Raw genomic sequence first — 7,650 nt, forward strand, 5'->3', positions numbered from 1 at the left:
AAGCCTAAGAGCGTCGTAAAGTCCCTCTTTACGAATATTTGCCGACTGACTGGGCCCTTGCCCCATTTCCCGATAACGATGGAGACACACACTTACGAGGGTTTTCTACGATTCATCTTATGATCGTTCGTTTGGTTTTTCCAACTGTTTCCCAAACATGCTCGACATCGTGAACGTGCGTGCACTGCTCTTAAGGGGAGCTGTCCACATCAATAGTTCTGAAATATCCTCTAATTTGATGGTGATGTCAGGTGACTGCACATCACAGCTAGGCCTACCGTTTCAACTTCGGATCTACACATTACAGTAATTCACACGAAAATAGAAAAACTTTGACAAGCATCCCAAGTAGGCTATATACCACACACAGACATATAGCCTATAGTAATTATTTAAGATGAGATTGTTGCACCGTTTATGTTTGTGTCACTTAAGAAGACGTTTGAAGATAAGAAAGAGGTCGAGTAAGAAAGTGAGGAAATGTGTAGGCAGTGTTGCCAGATTGGCACAGGTGGAAAAAGTACTAAAATATTGTAATATAGTAAAATCATCAAATCAATCAAAAAGGATCTACGGGGTGGCAAGGGTGGCAGCTGCCACCTCTGAGAGACAGTCTTGCCACCCCTGTTGCCACCCCATTTATAAATCAGATAAAAAAATAAATATAAGTATATTTTATGTTCATAGCCTAGTCGTTGACGGCCAAGGAGACCCGCACCAAACTCCTCTCAAACAGAAATCGCCGATTTAGAATCCCCTCCCCCTCACAATGGGTTCACCCACCACCAGCACGGCAGCGACCCCCGCGAAATTCCACCATTGGTAGCAGGGCAGTCTGGCAGTGTCTCGGAGCACGCAGTGTGTCGGAGAAGAGAGGCTGATAAGCCGTTTGCAGTGAGTTTAGAGGTAAGTTTGACACCAAGTAAAAAAAAAAAGTCCATAAGCAGACAGTTAACACTGCAACAACCACATTGTTACGTTATTTACATCCGCAATACTTTGTTGTCTCATCGAATTTATCGATGATAGTCAGGTCAGATAACTCTTTCTGTGTGTTGCTAGTTTATACCCTTTGATTAAAACTACTGCTGTCACAAAATTGGCATGCATCCACTTTCCCAGATACTATCCAATTTTGAAAAAATGTTCGACATGCCAAATTAAACGGAGATATCTAAGCGGTGTCATAAGCTGATGATGCACACCGCACGTTTGAATCACGTGGACACCTGTTATCAACAACGTTACCGTTTTCTCTCTGGTTGACCACACATTTTGCAGTTAGCCCTACATGACTGAAATTCTACTCAATCACAACAAATAAAAGTAGCCCACTATCAAACCCTACTCAGAGTAGGCTACTAGTCTAGACATTTGAAGCTGATATCAGCACATCACATGCTTAGTGCATGAGATGTAATTGTTTAGATTCCAGTTAAATATTTAATTGGGTTTGCTTGTAGATGAACCAACAGAAAGCTGAGGCCAGCACAGCATCTGATGCATGACTAACCACATTTTGGTAGCGTATGCAATTTGAAATATATTTCTGTACAATTACTTCAACTTATTGAAGTGAGTGCATTTTTGTTAAAAAAAATACATTAAAAGTACAAGAAAACCTACTTAATTGTGGTAATTTGAGTTGAGGTAATTAGTTAGGCTACATTCCACATCTGAATATCACCAAAGTCTTCAACCAGCAGACTTTTGGCAGCCTTGGTACAAAACTGTTGGTTTATTGAAGACAGTGGTATTTCATACAATGTGTTGGTGCCATGACCAAACTTGCAAAAATCATGATCAAGTAGAGAGAACATAAACAGTAACATTGTTGATAACAGCTGTTCATGGCTCTGCAGCATTGTTAGCAAAAAAAAACTTCTCATGGGAATACACAATATTATGTGTCTAGTCAAGTATTTACATTTTACTAAGGATTATGATTCAATTGATATGGATAGATGAATAGGAATTGTATGACATGATTTTAACCAACATGCTATTTTTACGTTTGACAAACTGCAGGTCAGATTAGGATGCAAAATGAAAAGGTTTGGCATAGCCAAGTTTTTTCCAACCAAAGAAAAAAAGGGGGGAACTGGACACAGGTGAAGAAGACAGGGAGAGAAACCAGGGGACTGGAGAGAAGTTAGACAAAGATGAGCAGCACAAGAGACTGGAACGGACCGAGGGCCAGAAGCAGACCAGGGTTCAGGAGCAGCAGGAGAGACTGGAGCAGACAGAGGGCCAGATGCAGCACGAGAGGCAGGATCAGTATGAGGGTCATGAGCAGCACGAGAGGCAGGGTCAGTATGAGGGTCATGAGCAGCATTGGGGGCTGGAGCAGCCCACTGAAGAAGAGGGAAATGTAGGACGAGAGAGAGGGCAAATCAGTGAATAATGTGAAAGTGAAGCTGGAGAGATGGCTAAGAGCAGCGGATGTCAAGCTGGCCCTCATGGTGCGTTGAATCACTGCTGTAAAGACATGTCCAACTCTAGGCAGCAAAATTAAAACTGATCTTGTTTAGATAAGTGCAACAAAAATTGTAACATGTTGTCAGTGCTGTGATTGTGATTTGTGTTTTTTTGTTTTCTCTTCTCAGATATATCAAAGCTGAAGGCAGATGATCCAACACAACCTATGTTAAAGGTATTTCCCAAAACCATGCAGGGAGGGGCAAGGAGGAGCTTTCAAGGACAGTGGTATGATGCGTATTGCTTTGCATGCCGGCATTTTTCATCTAGCAAAACTGATTATACCTCTTCTGAGGGATACAAAAACTGGCGCAAGGCCACTTTTAAAGATGGTGGCTTTAGTGTACATTCCAAATCTGAGGCGCATTTGAATGCAATGAGCACATGGCGAGAGCATCAACAGATGGTGAAACGCAACATATCAGTATTAGGCATGATGAATGATGAGAATCGCAAACAGATAAAAGAGAATCAACAATACATAAAGACTATAAGTCAGGAATTGCGTCTTACTGCAACACAAAATATAGCTCAGCGTGGACATAATGAAAATGATGAGTCTAGGAACAGAGGCAATTTCCTTGAGATTTTGCACTTAGTAGGAGATCATGATTCTTTTATTCAAAAAAAAGACTATCAGAAGGCCCCCTTAATGCGATGTATACTTCCAAAATATTCAAAACGAAATATTACAAATCCTGGCAGGGATGGTCCAGGAGGACATACTAAAAGAAGTCAAATCTAGTCAGTACTTCTCTGTTACAGCTGATGAAACAAAAGATCTCAGCAAAAAGGAGCAATTGTCTATAGTCCTAAGGTATTATTATGAGGGAGCCGGAGGGCTTTTAGGCGGAAGGAACAGATGGCTTCTTAGGCTTTTTGGGAAGCTTGAACATTTTGGATGCCAGCTCCTTATCTGCTTTTATGTACACAAAATCATCTCTTGTATAGAGCAGTATGGCCTTGAATACAAAAGGAGAATTTAGTGGGGAACCAAAGCCTCAGCGACACCAGATGGGCCTGTCAGCGGCATTGCCTGTATAGGAACCTTTTTGATAGATTGTCTGCAGTACCAAAGTGTTGGAATGAGTGGCTGGTGCTCAGGGTGCAAAGACAAGAATTTAAACAGGTGGCCAAATATGCTTTTATGTGAGACCATCAGGGAGACCTTTGAAGAGCAATGAGGATGCAATGCTCATTGCTTAAATTTGGTCATTGTTGATTTGGTCACAAAAAGGTCCCTGAGGCTGGGGAGTTTTACAAATTTGCCTAGCCACAGCAATTGTATGTGTTCCTTTAACAGAGTTATTGCTGTTTTTGCATAATTTTTCTTATGTCCATCAAAAGTGGAACATATTCCTGCCCATAATGGACTCCCTTATTGGGGAAATGGAGAAGCGTTTTTCAATGCCCAGTTGCAAAATAATGAAAGGCTTACAGGGGCTAAACCCAGTTGGCAATCACTTCCTAAAAGAGGATGTTATTGCTGTTTTTGCATAATTTTTTCAAATAAATACTTGATGTCTTACAGGTTTGAGATCAGCAAATACATGTTAACTTTGAAGTGTGTTCTATGACTATAAAAAGGTTTAATGATAAAAACTCATTCTTTTTTTGGTTTCTCTCTACACTTGAAATGTACCCCAAATTATAGAATGACCCATGTGTTTGCATGTAGGCCTAGTCCAAAATTGTGAAACAAATTTATTGTGTCTTATTATTTTCAGGACATGCAGACACACTCCCTTATTGCTGAGTTGCTTTGGATAATCGCATCTGCCAAATTAATAAATGTAAATGTTACATCAGTGATTCAACTCAACTCAAACCACTTAAAAACCACTCAGAGGCTGGAAAGAAATCAAGTATATTTATTTAACATAAATAAGCATTACACAAATAAATAGGCTAAAACAGTTTCCTTGATTCCTTTAATCAAAAACCAAATGGATCAGTCATCTTCCAAACTGTAAATGAGTTCCATCATCATAGGGTGTGTTGTACTCGGCTTAATCCAAGGAGTCCAATGGAGTCTATAGTGCAATTCAAATGAACATCTAATATTGACCCGTTGTTTGAGTGCTTCCAAAAAAGTAAAAAAAAGTAAAGTAGGCCTAAACATTTCTAATACAAGAGGCCACTCAAAGAATTTTACTCGAAGACATAGACAGAGACAACAAACGAGTCAAGTCCATGGATGATGGCGAGTGTCTTGCCGTAGGCTGAGCAACACAGAGCACAGTGTTCTTGAAATCTCGTTGGGCCATCTGTAGAGCTCTGGAAACCCAGATCTGAAGTCCGAGCAGTCTGATCAGAGTAGACACTGGAAATCCAACTTGCAGATCAGCAACTCTTGGTGAACCCCTTATAGCGATGGATCCTCCATTCTAGTCGTCAATTCCTTCCCTGTGGGAAATACTCAATATCTTCGTGGATATGCGATTTCCCTTATGCTTTTGATCCTGCAACAGAAAAAGTAAGTTATAATATGTTAGTACATTGCTAAACATTCAATGTGTAAAATAGACTCATATTGTGTTGAAACCTGTCACAAAATAAATTACAGTAACACAGGAGGCTATTTATGTACCTGCATGTTTGGACAGCAGCAAAGCCAGGATTCCAATTATTGCCAGAAAAGGAGGTATGAAGATATGAGATATGAATCTTTCTCTGTCAGGAAACAAACAAAAAAAAACTCAACAACTATATTTTCTTTACTGGTCGCTTACATGACTTTAAGATTCATCATGCATGCTAGCATAGAAATAGACATCGATAAGAGCAGCAAAGCCAGGAGGACATTAAAAGCTATGTTAAGAGCTATGTTTAAAATCCTGCATGATTTAATATGTACAGTTTTAATCATAACTCTGTGACAGTAAGCTACTAACCTGTGACACTGAGGGTGAAGCTCTTCCGGATGGGCATTTGCAGAGCATCGTGCGACACCCTGCATGTGTAGCTGTACCCAGAGTCCTGGGGGGTGGGCTTGAGCAGGAAGTGGGCAGTGAGGGAGTAGGTGCCGTCCGGATTGTTGCTGTGGTTGGAGAACGTGACAACCTTCAGCACCTCAGGCATGTGGCTTGCCCCCGGGGTAAGAGACTCCTTCAACCACTCCATGTGCACGTCCAGGGGGTAGTAGTCTGTTGCCACACACTCCACTCTCTGCAACTCCCCCTCAGACGGAGACACCTCAGAGTTCACATTCAGGGACACACGGGGAGGCTCTGAAAAAGTTGAAGTGCAGGAAGAGCATGAAGCACAGGATTAAAGGTTTCAGCTTTAGCCTAATTCAGAAATGCTGGTCAAGCAAAACATGACAGAACCATTAAAAATGGTTCATTATTCTGGCGAAAGGTTGATTATTTGAACGGAATGGTGCATGACTGACCAAGGCTGAAAATGGAGTGCTTTGTAAAGTGTAAAGACTGTAAACAAACACTAATCCTATTTTTTTCCTATAAATCCTATAAAATTTGATCTTTTTGAGTCATGTCATGTTTTTTCCCCCCCGTAAGAGTCTCTCACCCATGAGCTGCAGGGCCATGCTGTGACTGCCGGAGATTGGGGGTACGTGCACCGAGCAGACGTAGGTGCCCTCACTGGTTTCCCTTGTGAGGGGGATCTTGAGAGACGCGTCTCCCTTAGCAATGGCCTTCACAGACACACCACTGCCCTCACTCTGGCCCGTGTGGCTGGAGTAGCTGAAGAGCTTGGAGCGGTGGCCTTTGCGCTGCAGGTGCCACTCCACAGTGAGGTGGGCTGACTTGTGGTCTACAGCAAACTCACAGTTCAGGGTCTGCTCCTTCATCAGGCCGACCACCACAGTGGGGGTGTTGCTGAACATCAACATTACAGCTGGCCAGGCACAGAAACAGACGCATGTGGAAAGGCATAAACTGTATGGTATTATTACCACAGTTATTATCCTACTCTGTTCTCTAAATACACAGCAATGACACTGACTTTACCTGTGGTGCTGATTATGTCTTTATCTGCAACTGGAATCCACTGTTGGAGGTCTGGCTGCGTAACAGTAGGACTATGTCTGAGGAAAAAAGTGATAACAAACACTGAGTCCCTCGGTGTGGCGCAGTGTGCAGGTAAACCAGTTGTCGTGCTCCTGGGCTCCCAAGCTGGGCCAGCGCACCGGCGTCCCGCGCGTGCGGAGCCTGCGCACCTCGCATTGAAGAGTGTCCATGTCATTTTTAAATTACCGTTGCATGTCCATCTTAGAGACTGAAACCCACAGAGAGATTTGTCACTTGGCATAGTGTAGGCTACGTAGCAAGGACACTTTATGTTGAACAGCAGGGTTGGGTAGTAACGGATTACATGTACATGACGTGTACAGTTACATTGTTGGGGATTACCTGATTACATTTTATCATGCAAACAATGCAACTTTTTTATGATAGCCTAGCTATCTTTTAATTTGACAAGGCGTTCACTTTTTAGACTTTTTTAAGATATAGTTAAGAACAAAATTATTCATACCCCTGGCAAATATTGATTTTCTCTTGACCAATATGTTTGTTCTTACTTAAAATTACACTTGCACATGCCAAAAGGTTGCAAGACAATTTGGTAAAAACATGGAATAAAAAAAAAAATGGAATGAAATAAAAAAAGTGTGTATCTTTTTTAACATTTTTATGAAAAATTGTGTGTTCAAAATTATTCATACCCTTTTTAAACAATCACTGGAAACATCTTTATTTACCACCACAGCTCTCGAAATGGTTCATAATACCCACCAAGCCTCTTCATGTCTCCACAATGATTGTAGACTGCACCTTTTTAGCAGCAATCTGGGTTTTGAGGCAGGAACGATTATTTGCCATCACTTTGGCCTTGTGCTCACTTTTTTGATGGATTGAGGTCCGCTCTAAAATGTTGATATTGTTCTCTGTTAACCATTTCTTGCCTTGTTTGGCTGTATGTTTTGGATCATTGTGTGGTTTAATGTTCAAATGCTGCCTTTTAGGGCAGCCATGGCCTACTGGTTAGGGCATCGGGCTTTGGGCTTGCCGGTTCGACTTCACTAATTCCCGGATTGGGATAAATGCAGAGACCAAATGTCCCTCACGGGATCAAAAGATATACTTACTTACTAACTTACATACTATTGGGGCAGGTCTCTCGGCACACTGCCTGATCTTTTCCTCC

General features: G+C 41.7%; 1 pseudogene; it reads right to left on the minus strand.

The window, feature by feature from the left end:
• Positions 1 to 2,152: 2,152 nt before the first annotated feature.
• LOC125298817 lies at positions 2,153 to 6,736 on the minus strand (annotated as a pseudogene).
• Between the last annotated feature and the right edge of the window lie 914 nt (positions 6,737 to 7,650).

The sequence above is a fragment of the Alosa alosa genome, chromosome 8 (genome assembly GCF_017589495.1).
Source record: "Alosa alosa isolate M-15738 ecotype Scorff River chromosome 8, AALO_Geno_1.1, whole genome shotgun sequence".
NCBI classification, from domain to species: Eukaryota; Metazoa; Chordata; class Actinopteri; order Clupeiformes; family Clupeidae; genus Alosa; species Alosa alosa.